This window comes from Ambystoma mexicanum, chromosome 7q (assembly GCF_040938575.1).
Source record: "Ambystoma mexicanum isolate Mex_15411 chromosome 7q, UKY_AmexF1_1, whole genome shotgun sequence".
In the NCBI taxonomy this organism is placed as follows: Eukaryota; Metazoa; Chordata; class Amphibia; order Caudata; family Ambystomatidae; genus Ambystoma; species Ambystoma mexicanum.
In genome coordinates this window covers 1,133,309,795-1,133,324,224 of record NC_090941.1, presented here as the reverse complement: position 1 = coordinate 1,133,324,224, position 14,430 = coordinate 1,133,309,795, and positions in this window count along the sequence as shown.

The window sequence follows — 14,430 nt, the reverse complement described above, 5'->3', positions numbered from 1 at the left end:
AGGCCTTCAAAACCACTCTGAATACACCTCACCACTCCAGGCAAGGGCCACCTGAGACCTAGAGTAGAGATGCCTCCAGTAATAAGAACATAGCCACTGTGCAGGCCTTCAAGACCACTCTGAATACACCTCGCCACTCCAGGCAAGGGCCACCTGAGACCTAGAATAGAGATGCCCCCAATAATAAGAACATAGCCACTGTGCAGGCCTTCAAGACCACTCTGAATACACCTCGCCACTCCAGGCAAGGGCCACCCGAGACCTAGAGTAGAGATGCCCCCAATAATAAGAACATAGCCACTGTGCAGGCCTTCAAGACCACTCTGAATACACCTCACCACTCCAGGCAAGGGCCACCTGAGACCTAGAGTAGAGATTCCCCCAATAATAAGAACATAGCCACTGTGCAGGCCTTCAAGACCGCTCTGAATACACCTCGCCACTCCAGGCAAGGGCCACCCGAGACCTAGAGTAGAGATGCCCCCAATAATAAGAACATAGCCACTGTGCGACAACTCTGAATACACCTCACCACTCCAGGCAAGGGCCACCGGAGACCTAGAGTAGATATGCCCCCAATAATAAGAACATAGCCACTGTGCAGGCCTTCAAGAGCACTCTGGATACACCTCGCCACTCCAGGCAAGGCCCACCGAGACCTAGAGTAGAGATGCCCCCAATAATAAGAACATAGCCACTGTGCAGGCCTTCAAGACCACTCTGAATACATCTTGCCACTCCAGGCAAGGGCCACCTGAGACCTAGAGTAGAGATGACCACAATAATAAGAACATAGCCACTGTGCAGGCCTTCAAGACCACTCTGAATACACCTCGCCACTCCAGGCAAGGGCCACCTGAGACCTAGAGTACAGATGCCCCCAATAATAAGAACATAGCCACTGTGCAGGCCTTCAAGACAGCTCTGAATATACCTCACCACTCCAGGCAAGGGCCACCTGAGACCTAGAGTAGAGATGCCCCCAATAATAAGGACATAGCCACTGTGCAGGCCTTCAAGACCACTCTGAATACACCTCGCCACTCCAGGCAAGGGCCACCTGAGACCTAGAGTAGAGATGCCCCGAATAATAAGAACATAGCCACTGTGCAGGGCTTCAAGACCACTTTTAATACACCTCGCCACTCCAGGCAAGGGCCACCCGAGACCTAGAGTAGAGATGCCCCCAATAATAAGAACATAGCCACAGTGCAGGCCTTCAAGACCACTCTGAATACACCTCACCACTCCAAGCAAGGGCCACCTGAGACCTAGAGTAGAGATTCCCCCAATAATAAGAACATAGCCACTGTGCAGGCCTTCAAGACAGCTCTGAATACACCTCGCCACTCCAGGCAAGGGCCACCCGAGACCTAGAGTAGAGATGCCCCCAATAATAAGAACATAGCCACTGTGCAGGCCTTCAAGACCACTCTGAATACACCTCGCCACTCCAGGCAAGGGCCACCTGAGACCTAGAGTAGAGATGCCCCCAATAATAAGAACATAGCCACTGTGCAGGCCTTCAAGACCCCTCTGAATACATCTCGCCACTCCAGGCAATGGCCACCTGAGACCTAGAGTAGATATGTCCCCAATAATTAAAACATAGCCACTGTGCAGGGCTTCTAGACCACTTTGAATACACCGCATCACTCCAGGCAAGGGCCACCCGAGACCTACAGTAGAGATGCCCCCAATAATAAGAACAAACCACTGTGCAGGCCTTCAAGACCGCTCTGAATACACCTCGCCAATCCAGGCAAGGGCCATCTGAGACCTAGAGTAGAGATGCCCCCAATAATAAGGACATAGCCACTGTGCAGGCCTTCAAGACCACTCTGAATACATCTCACCACTCCAGGCAAGGGCCACCTAATGCCTAGAGTAGAGATGCCCCCAATAATAAGAACATAGCCACTGTGCAGGCCTTCAAGAACACTCTGAATACACCTCGCCACTCCAGGCAAGGGCCACCTGAGACCTAGAGTAGAGATGCCCCCAATAATAAGAACATAGCCACTGTGCAGGCCTTCAAGACCACTCTGAATACACCTCGCCACTCCAGGCAAGGGCCACCCGAGACCTAGAGTGGAGATGCCCCCAATAATAAGAACATAGCCACTGTGCAGGCCTGAAAGACCGCTCTGAATACACCTCACCACTACAGGCACAGGGCACCTGAGACCTAGAGTAGAGATGCCCCCCAATAATAAGAACATAGCCACGGTGCAGGGCTTCTAGACCACTTTGAATACACCTCATCACTCCAGGCAAGGGCCACCCGAGACCTACAGTAGAGATGCCCCCAATAATAAGAACAAACCACTGTGCAGGCCTTCAAGACCACTCTGAATACACCTCGCCACTCCAGGCAAGGGCCACCTGAGACCTAGAATAGAGATGCCCCCCAATAATAAGAACATAGCCACTGTGCAGGCCTTCAAGACCGCTCTGAATACACCTCACCACTCCAGGCAAGGGCCACCTGAGACCTAGAGTAGAGATGCCTCCCAATAATAAGAGATTCCCCCCAATAATAAGAACATAGCCACGGTCCAGGCCTTCAAGACCACTCTGAACACACCTCACCAATCCAGGCAAGGGCCACCTGAGACCTAGAGTAGAGATTCCCCCCAATAATAAGAACATAGCCACTGTGCAGGCCTTCAAGACCACTCTGAATACACCTCACCACTCCAGGCAAGGGCCACCTGAGACCTAGAGTAGAGATTCCCCCCAATAATAAGAACATAGCCACTGTGCAGGCCTTCAAGACCGCTCTGAATACACCTCACCACTCCAGGCAAGGGCCACCTGAGACCTAGAGTAGAGATGCCTCCCAATAATATGAGATTCCCCCCAATAATAAGAACATAGCCACTGTGCAGGCCTTCAAGACCGCTCTGAATACACCTCACCACTCCAAGCAAGGGCCACCTGAGACCTAGAGTACAGATGCCCCCAATAATAAGAACATAGCCACTGTGCAGGCCTTCAAGACAGCTCTGAATACATCTCACCACTCCAGGCAAGGGCCACCTGAGACCTAGAGTAGAGATGCCCCCAATAATAAGAACATAGCCACTGTGCAGGCCTTCAAGACCACTCTGAATACACCTCGCCACTCCAGGCAAGGGCCACCTGAGACCTAGAGTAGAGATGCCCCCCAATAATAAGAACATAGCCACTGTGCAGGGCTTCTATACCACTTTGAATACACCTCATCACTCCAGGCAAGGGCCACCCGAGACCTAGAGTAGAGATGCCCCCAATAATAAGAACATAGCCACTGTGCAGGGCTTCTAGACCACTTTGAATACACCTCATCACTCCAGGCAAGGGCCACCCGAGACCTACAGTAGAGATGCCCCCAATAATAAGAAAAAACCACTGTGCAGGCCTTCAAGACCGCTCTGAATACACCTCGCCACTCCAGGCAAGGGCCACCTGAGACCTAGAGTAGAGATTCCCCCAATAATAAGAACATAGCCACTGTGCAGGCCTTCAAGACCGCTCTGAATACACCTCGCCACTCCAGGCAAGGGCCACCCGAGACCTAGAGTAGAGATGCCCCCAATAATAAGAACATAGCCACTGTGCAGGCCTTCAAGACCACTCTGAATACACCTCACCACTCCAGGCAAGGGCCACCGGAGACCTAGAGTAGAGATGCCCCCAATAATAAGAACATAGCCACTGTGCAGGCCTTCAAGACCGCTCTGAATACACCTCGCCACTCCAGGCAAGGGCCACCCGAGGCCTAGAGAAGAGATGCCCCCAATAATAAGAACATAGCCACTGTGCAGGCCTTCAAGACCACTCTGAATACACCTCGCCACTCCAGGCAAGGGCCACCTGAGACCTAGAGTAGAGATGCCCCCAATAATAAGAACATAGCCACTGTGCAGGCCTTCAAGACCACTCTGAATACACATCACCACTCCAGGCAAGGGCCACCCGAGACCTAGAGTAGAGATGCCCCCAATAATAACATAGCCACTATGCAGGCCTTCAAGACCACTCTGAAAACAACTCGCCACTCCAGGCAAGGGCCACCCGAGACCTAGAGTAGAGATGCCCCCAATAATAAGAACATAGCCACTGTGCAGGCCTTCAAGACCACTCTGAATACACCTCGCCACTCCAGGCAAGGGCCACCTGAGACCTAGAGTAGAGATGCCCCCCAATAATAAGAACATAGCCACTGTGCAGGGCTTCTAGACCACTTTGAATACACCTCATCACTCCAGGCAAGGGCCACTCGAAACCTACAGTAGAGATGCCCCCAATAATAAGAACAAACCACTGTGCAGGCCTTCAAGACCACTCTGAATACACCTCACCACTCCAGGCAAGGGCCACCTGTGACCTAGAGTAGAGATTCCCCCAATAATAAGAACATAGCCACTGTGCAGGCCTTCAAGACCGCTCTGAATACACCTCGCCACTCCAGGCAAGGGCCACCCGAGACCTAGAGTAGAGATGCCCCCAATAATAAGAACATAGCCACTGTGCAGGCCTTCAAGACCACTCTGAATACACCTCATCACTCCAGGCAAGGGCCACCCGAGACCTACAGTAGAGATGCCCCCAATAATAAGAACAAACCACTGTGCAGGCCTTCAAGACCGCTCTGAATACACCTCGCCACTCCAGGCAAGGGCCACCTGAGACCTAGAGTAGAGATTCCCCCAATAATAAGAACATAGCCACTGTGCAGGCCTTCAAGACCACTCTGAATACACCTCACCAATCCAGGCAAGGGCCACCTGAGACCTAGAGTTGAGATGCCCCCCAATAATAAGAACATAGCCACTGTGCAGGGCTTCTATACCACTTTGAATACACCTCATCACTCCAGGCAAGGGCCACCCGAGACCTAGAGTAGAGATGCCCCCAATAATAAGAACATAGCCACTGTGCAGGGCTTCTAGACCACTTTGAATACACCTCATCACTCCAGGCATGGGCCACCCGAGACCTACAGTAGAGATGCCCCCAATAATAAGAACAAACCACTGTGCAGGCCTTCAAGACCGCTCTGAATACACCTCGCCACTCCAGGCAAGGGCCACCTGAGACCTAGAGTAGAGATTCCCCCAATAATAAGAACATAGCCACTGTGCAGGCCTTCAAGACCGCTCTGAATACACCTCGGCACTCCAGGCAAGGGCCACCCGAGACCTAGAGTAGAGATGCCCCCAATAATAAGAACATATCCACTGTGCAGGCCTTCAAGACCACTCTGAATACACCTCACCACTCCAGGCAAGGGCCACCGGAGACCTAGAGTAGAGATGCCCCCAATAATAAGAACATAGCCACTGTGCAGGCCTTCAAGACCGCTCTGAATACACCTCGGCACTCCAGGCAAGGGCCACCCGAGACCTAGAGAAGAGATGCCCCCAATAATAAGAACATAGCCACTGTGCAGGCCTTCAAGACCACTCTGAATACACCTCACCACTCCAGGCAAGGGCCACCCGAGACCTAGAGTAGAGATGCCCCCAATAATAACATAGCCACTATGCAGGCCTTCAAGACCACTCTGAATACAACTCGCCACTCCAGGCAAGGGCCACCCGAGACCTAGAGTAGAGATGCCCCCAATAATAAGAACATAGCCACATTGCAGGCCTTCAAGACCACTCTGAATACACCTCGCCACTCCAGGCAAGGGCCACCTGAGACCTAGAGTAGAGATGCCCCCCAATAATAAGAACATAGCCACTGTGCAGGGCTTCTAGACCACTTTGAATACACCTCATCACTCCAGTCAAGGGCCACCCGAGACCTACAGTAGAGATGCCCCCAATAATAAGAACATAGCCACTGTGCAGGGCTTGTAGACCACTTTGAATACACCTCATCACTCCAGGCAAGGGCCACCCGAGACCTAGAGTAGAGATTCCCCCAATAATAAGAACATAGCCACTGTGCAGGCCTTCAAGACCGCTCTGAATACACCTCGCCACTCCAGGCAAGGGCCACCCGAGACCTAGAGTAGAGATGCCCCCAATAATAAGAACATAGCCACTGTGCAGGCCTTCAAGACAACTCTGAATACACCTCACCACTCCAGGCAAGGGCCACCGGAGACCTAGAGTAGAGATGCCCCCAATAATAAGAACATAGCCACTGTGCAGGCCTTCAAGACCGCTCTGAATACACCTCACCACTCCAGGCAAGGGCCACCCGAGACCTAGAGTAGAGATGCCCCCAATAATAAGAACATAGCCACTGTGCAGGCCTTCAAGATCGCTCTGAATACACCTCACCACTCCAGGCAAGGGCCACCTGAGACCTAGAGTAGAGATGCCTCCCAATAATAAGAACATAGCCACTGTGCAGGCCTTCAAGACCGCTCTGAATACACCTCGCCACTCCAGGCAAGGGCCACCTGAGACCTAGAGTACAGATGCCCCCAATAATAAGAACATAGCCACTGTGCAGGCCTTGAAGACAGCTCTGAAAACACCTCACCACTCCAGGCAAGGGCCACCTGAGACCTAGAGTAGAGATGCCCCCAATAATAAGGACATAGCCACTGTGCAGGGCTTCTAGACCACTCTGAATACACCTCACCACTCCAGGCAAGGGCCACCCGAGACCTAGAGTACAGATGCCCCCAATAATAAGAACATAGCCACAGTGCAGGCCTTCAAGACCACTCTGAATACACCTCACCACTCCAAGCAAGGGCCACCTGAGACCTAGAGTAGAGATTCCCCCAATAATAAGAACATAGCCACTGTGCAGGCCTTCAAGACCGCTCTGAATACACCTCGCCACTTCAGGCAAGGGCCACCCGAGACCTAGAGTAGAGATGCCCCCAATAATAAGAACATAGCCACTGTGCAGGCCTTCAAGACCACTCTGAATACACCTCGCCACTCCAGGCAAGGGCCACCTGAGACCTAGAGTAGAGATGCCCCCAATAATAAGAACATAGCCACTGTGCAGGCCTTCAAGACCCCTCTGAATACATCTCGCCACTCCAGGCAATGGCCACCTGAGACCTAGAGTAGAGATGTCCCCAATAATAAAAACATAGCCACTGTGCAGGCCTTCAAGACTGCTCTGAATACACCTCGCCACTCCAGGGAAGGGCCACCTGAGACCTAGAGTAGAGATGCCCCCAATAATAAGAACATAGCCAATGTGCAGGCCTTCAAGACTGCTCTGAATACACCTCGCCACTCCAGGCAAGGGCCACCTGAGACCTAGAGTAGAGATGCCCCCAATAATAAGAACATAGCCACTGTGCAGGCCTTCAAGAGCACTCTGGATACACCTCGCCACTCCAGGCAAGGGCCACCGAGACCTAGAGTAGAGATGCCCCCAATAATAAGAACATAGCCACTGTGCAGGCCTTCAAGACCACTCTGAATACATCTTGCCACTCCAGGCAAGGGCCACCTGAGACCTAGAGTAGAGATGCCCACAATAATAAGAACATAGCCACTGTGCAGGCCTTCAAGACCACTCTGAATACACCTCGCCACTCCAGGCAAGGGCCACCTGAGACCTAGAGTAGAGATGCCCCCAAATAATAAGTACATAGCCACTGTGCAGGCCTTCAAAACCACTCTGAATACACCTCACCACTCCAGGCAAGGGCCACCTGAGACCTAGAGTAGAGATGCCTCCAGTAATAAGAACATAGCCACTGTGCAGGCCTTCAAGACCACTCTGAATACACCTCGCCACTCCAGGCAAGGGCCACCTGAGACCTAGAATAGAGATGCCCCCAATAATAAGAACATAGCCACTGTGCAGGCCTTCAAGACCACTCTGAATACACCTCGCCACTCCAGGCAAGGGCCACCCGAGACCTAGAGTAGAGATGCCCCCAATAATAAGAACATAGCCACTGTGCAGGCCTTCAAGACCACTCTGAATACACCTCACCACTCCAGGCAAGGGCCACCTGAGACCTAGAGTAGAGATTCCCCCAATAATAAGAACATAGCCACTGTGCAGGCCTTCAAGACCGCTCTGAATACACCTCGCCACTCCAGGCAAGGGCCACCCGAGACCTAGAGTAGAGATGCCCCCAATAATAAGAACATAGCCACTGTGCGACAACTCTGAATACACCTCACCACTCCAGGCAAGGGCCACCGGAGACCTAGAGTAGATATGCCCCCAATAATAAGAACATAGCCACTGTGCAGGCCTTCAAGAGCACTCTGGATACACCTCGCCACTCCAGGCAAGGCCCACCGAGACCTAGAGTAGAGATGCCCCCAATAATAAGAACATAGCCACTGTGCAGGCCTTCAAGACCACTCTGAATACATCTTGCCACTCCAGGCAAGGGCCACCTGAGACCTAGAGTAGAGATGACCACAATAATAAGAACATAGCCACTGTGCAGGCCTTCAAGACCACTCTGAATACACCTCGCCACTCCAGGCAAGGGCCACCTGAGACCTAGAGTACAGATGCCCCCAATAATAAGAACATAGCCACTGTGCAGGCCTTCAAGACAGCTCTGAATATACCTCACCACTCCAGGCAAGGGCCACCTGAGACCTAGAGTAGAGATGCCCCCAATAATAAGGACATAGCCACTGTGCAGGCCTTCAAGACCACTCTGAATACACCTCGCCACTCCAGGCAAGGGCCACCTGAGACCTAGAGTAGAGATGCCCCGAATAATAAGAACATAGCCACTGTGCAGGGCTTCAAGACCACTTTTAATACACCTCGCCACTCCAGGCAAGGGCCACCCGAGACCTAGAGTAGAGATGCCCCCAATAATAAGAACATAGCCACAGTGCAGGCCTTCAAGACCACTCTGAATACACCTCACCACTCCAAGCAAGGGCCACCTGAGACCTAGAGTAGAGATTCCCCCAATAATAAGAACATAGCCACTGTGCAGGCCTTCAAGACAGCTCTGAATACACCTCGCCACTCCAGGCAAGGGCCACCCGAGACCTAGAGTAGAGATGCCCCCAATAATAAGAACATAGCCACTGTGCAGGCCTTCAAGACCACTCTGAATACACCTCGCCACTCCAGGCAAGGGCCACCTGAGACCTAGAGTAGAGATGCCCCCAATAATAAGAACATAGCCACTGTGGAGGCCTTCAAGACCCCTCTGAATACATCTCGCCACTCCAGGCAATGGCCACCTGAGACCTAGAGTAGAGATGTCCCCAATAATTAAAACATAGCCACTGTGCAGGGCTTCTAGACCACTTTGAATACACCGCATCACTCCAGGCAAGGGCCACCCGAGACCTACAGTAGAGATGCCCCCAATAATAAGAACAAACCACTGTGCAGGCCTTCAAGACCGCTCTGAATACACCTCGCCAATCCAGGCAAGGGCCATCTGAGACCTAGAGTAGAGATGCCCCCAATAATAAGGATATAGCCACTGTGCAGGCCTTCAAGACCACTCTGAATACATCTCACCACTCCAGGCAAGGGCCACCTAATGCCTAGAGTAGAGATGCCCCCAATAATAAGAACATAGCCACTGTGCAGGCCTTCAAGAACACTCTGAATACACCTCGCCACTCCAGGCAAGGGCCACCTGAGACCTAGAGTAGAGATGCCCCCAATAATAAGAACATAGCCACTGTGCAGGCCTTCAAGACCACTCTGAATACACCTCGCCACTCCAGGCAAGGGCCACCCGAGACCTAGAGTGGAGATGCCCCCAATAATAAGAACATAGCCACTGTGCAGGCCTGAAAGACCGCTCTGAATACACCTCACCACTACAGGCACAGGGCACCTGAGACCTAGAGTAGAGATGCCCCCCAATAATAAGAACATAGCCACGGTGCAGGGCTTCTAGACCACTTTGAATACACCTCATCACTCCAGGCAAGGGCCACCCGAGACCTACAGTAGAGATGCCCCCAATAATAAGAACAAACCACTGTGCAGGCCTTCAAGACCACTCTGAATACACCTCGCCACTCCAGGCAAGGGCCACCTGAGACCTAGAATAGAGATGCCCCCCAATAATAAGAACATAGCCACTGTGCAGGCCTTCAAGACCGCTCTGAATACACCTCACCACTCCAGGCAAGGGCCACCTGAGACCTAGAGTAGAGATGCCTCCCAATAATAAGAGATTCCCCCCAATAATAAGAACATAGCCACGGTCCAGGCCTTCAAGACCACTCTGAACACACCTCACCAATCCAGGCAAGGGCCACCTGAGACCTAGAGTAGAGATTCCCCCCAATAATAAGAACATAGCCACTGTGCAGGCCTTCAAGACCACTCTGAATACACCTCACCACTCCAGGCAAGGGCCACCTGAGACCTAGAGTAGAGATTCCCCCCAATAATAAGAACATAGCCACTGTGCAGGCCTTCAAGACCGCTCTGAATACACCTCACCACTCCAGGCAAGGGCCACCTGAGACCTAGAGTAGAGATGCCTCCCAATAATATGAGATTCCCCCCAATAATAAGAACATAGCCACTGTGCAGGCCTTCAAGACCGCTCTGAATACACCTCACCACTCCAAGCAAGGGCCACCTGAGACCTAGAGTACAGATGCCCCCAATAATAAGAACATAGCCACTGTGCAGGCCTTCAAGACAGCTCTGAATACATCTCACCACTCCAGGCAAGGGCCACCTGAGACCTAGAGTAGAGATGCCCCCAATAATAAGAACATAGCCACTGTGCAGGCCTTCAAGACCACTCTGAATACACCTCGCCACTCCAGGCAAGGGCCACCTGAGACCTAGAGTAGAGATGCCCCCCAATAATAAGAACATAGCCACTGTGCAGGGCTTCTATACCACTTTGAATACACCTCATCACTCCAGGCAAGGGCCACCCGAGACCTAGAGTAGAGATGCCCCCAATAATAAGAACATAGCCACTGTGCAGGGCTTCTAGACCACTTTGAATACACCTCATCACTCCAGGCAAGGGCCACCCGAGACCTACAGTAGAGATGCCCCCAATAATAAGAAAAAACCACTGTGCAGGCCTTCAAGACCGCTCTGAATACACCTCGCCACTCCAGGCAAGGGCCACCTGAGACCTAGAGTAGAGATTCCCCCAATAATAAGAACATAGCCACTGTGCAGGCCTTCAAGACCGCTCTGAATACACCTCGCCACTCCAGGCAAGGGCCACCCGAGACCTAGAGTAGAGATGCCCCCAATAATAAGAACATAGCCACTGTGCAGGCCTTCAAGACCACTCTGAATACACCTCACCACTCCAGGCAAGGGCCACCGGAGACCTAGAGTAGAGATGCCCCCAATAATAAGAACATAGCCACTGTGCAGGCCTTCAAGACCGCTCTGAATACACCTCGCCACTCCAGGCAAGGGCCACCCGAGACCTAGAGAAGAGATGCCCCCAATAATAAGAACATAGCCACTGTGCAGGCCTTCAAGACCACTCTGAATACACCTCGCCACTCCAGGCAAGGGCCACCTGAGACCTAGAGTAGAGATGCCCCCAATAATAAGAACATAGCCACTGTGCAGGCCTTCAAGACCACTCTGAATACACATCACCACTCCAGGCAAGGGCCACCCGAGACCTAGAGTAGAGATGCCCCCAATAATAACATAGCCACTATGCAGGCCTTCAAGACCACTCTGAAAACACCTCATCACTCCAGGCAAGGGCCACCCGAGACCTACAGTAGAGATGCCCCCAATAATAAGAACATAGCCACTGTGCAGGCCTTCAAGACCACTCTGAATACACCTCGCCACTCCAGGCAAGGGCCACCTGAGACCTAGAGTAGAGATGCCCCCCAATAATAAGAACATAGCCACTGTGCAGGGCTTCTAGACCACTTTGAATACACCTCATCACTCCAGGCAAGGGCCACTCGAAACCTACAGTAGAGATGCCCCCAATAATAAGAACAAACCACTGTGCAGGCCTTCAAGACCACTCTGAATACACCTCACCACTCCAGGCAAGGGCCACCTGTGACCTAGAGTAGAGATTCCCCCAATAATAAGAACATAGCCACTGTGCAGGCCTTCAAGACCGCTCTGAATACACCTCGCCACTCCAGGCAAGGGCCACCCGAGACCTAGAGTAGAGATGCCCCCAATAATAAGAACATAGCCACTGTGCAGGCCTTCAAGACCACTCTGAATACACCTCATCACTCCAGGCAAGGGCCACCCGAGACCTACAGTAGAGATGCCCCCAATAATAAGAACAAACCACTGTGCAGGCCTTCAAGACCGCTCTGAATACACCTCGCCACTCCAGGCAAGGGCCACCTGAGACCTAGAGTAGAGATTCCCCCAATAATAAGAACATAGCCACTGTGCAGGCCTTCAAGACCACTCTGAATACACCTCACCAATCCAGGCAAGGGCCACCTGAGACCTAGAGTTGAGATGCCCCCCAATAATAAGAACATAGCCACTGTGCAGGGCTTCTATACCACTTTGAATACACCTCATCACTCCAGGCAAGGGCCACCCGAGACCTAGAGTAGAGATGCCCCCAATAATAAGAACATAGCCACTGTGCAGGGCTTCTAGACCACTTTGAATACACCGCATCACTCCAGGCAAGGGCCACCCGAGACCTACAGTAGAGATGCCCCCAATAATAAGAACAAACCACTGTGCAGGCCTTCAAGACCGCTCTGAATACACCTCGCCACTCCAGGCAAGGGCCACGCGAGACCTAGAGTAGAGATGCCCCCAATAATAAGAACATAGCCACTGTGCAGGCCTTCAAGACCACTCTGAATACACCTCACCACTCCAGGCAAGGGCCACCGGAGACCTAGAGTAGAGATGCCCCCAATAATAAGAACATAGCCACTGTGCAGGCCTTCAAGACCGCTCTGAATACACCTCGCCACTCCAGGCAAGGGCCACCCGAGACCTAGAGAAGAGATGCCCCCAATAATAAGAACATAGAACTGTGCAGGCCTTCAAGACTGCTCTGAATACACCTCACCACTCCACGCAAGGGCCAACTGAGACCTAGAGTAGAGATGCCCCCAATAATAAGAACATAGCCACTGTGCAGGCCTTCAAGACTGCTCTGAATACACCTCGCCACTCCAGGCAAGGGCCACCTGAGACCTAGAGTAGAGATGCCCCCAATAATAAGAACATAGCCACTGTGCAAGCCTTCAAGAGCACTCTGGATACACCTCGCCACTCCATGCAAGGGCCACCGAGACCTAGAGTAGAGATGCCCCCAATAATAAGAACATAACCACTGTGCAGGCCTTCAAGACCACTCTGGATACACCTCGCCACTCCAGGCAAGGGCCACCTGAGACCTAGAGTAGAGATGCCCCCAATAATAAGAACATAGCCACTGTGCAGGCCTTCAAGACCACTCTGAATACACCTCACCACTCCAGGCAAGGGCCACCCGAGACCTAGAGTACAGATGCCCCCAATAATAAGAACAGAGCCACTGTGCAGGCCTTCAAGACAGCTCTGAATACACCTCACCACTCCAGGCAAGGGCCACCGGAGACCTAGAGTAGAGATGCCCCCAATAATAAGGACATAGCCACTGTGCAGGCCTTCAAGACCGCTCTGAATACATCTCACCACTCCAGGCAAGGGCCACCTAATGCCTAGAGTAGAGATGCCCCCAATAATAAGAACATAGCCACTGTGCAGGCCTTCAAGAACACTCTGAAAACACCTCGCCACTCCAGGCAAGGGCCACCTGAGACCTAGAGTAGAGATGCCCCCAATAATAAGAACATAGCCACTGTGCAGGCCTTCAAGACCACTCTGAATACACCTCGCCACTCCAGGCAAGGGCCACCCGAGACCTAGAGTGGAGATGCCCCCAATAATAAGAACATTGCCACTGTGCAGGCCTGAAAGACCGCTCTGAATACACCTCACCACTACAGGCACAGGGCACCTGAGACCTAGAGTAGAGATGCCCCCCAATAATAAGAACATAGCCACGGTGCAGGGCTTCTAGACCACTTTGAATACACCTCATCACTCCAGGCAAGGGCCACCCGAGACCTACAGTAGAGATGCCCCCAATAATAAGAACAAACCACTGTGCAGGCCTTCAAGACCACTCTGAATACACCTCGCCACTCCAGGCAAGGGCCACCTGAGACCTAGAGTAGAGATGCCCCCCAATAATAAGAACATAGCCACTGTGCAGGCCTTCAAGACCGCTCTGAATACACCTCACCACTCCAGGCAAGGGCCACCTGAGACCTAGAGTAGAGATGCCTCCCAATAATAAGAGATTCCCCCCAATAATAAGAACATAGCCACAGTCCAGGCCTTCAAGACCACTCTGAACACACCTCACCAATCCAGGCAAGGGCCACCTGAGACCTAGAGTAGAGATTCCCCCCAATAATAAGAACATAGCCACTGTGCAGGCCTTCAAGACCACTCTGAATACACCTCACCACTCCAGGCAAGGGCCACCTGAGACCTAGAGTAGAGATG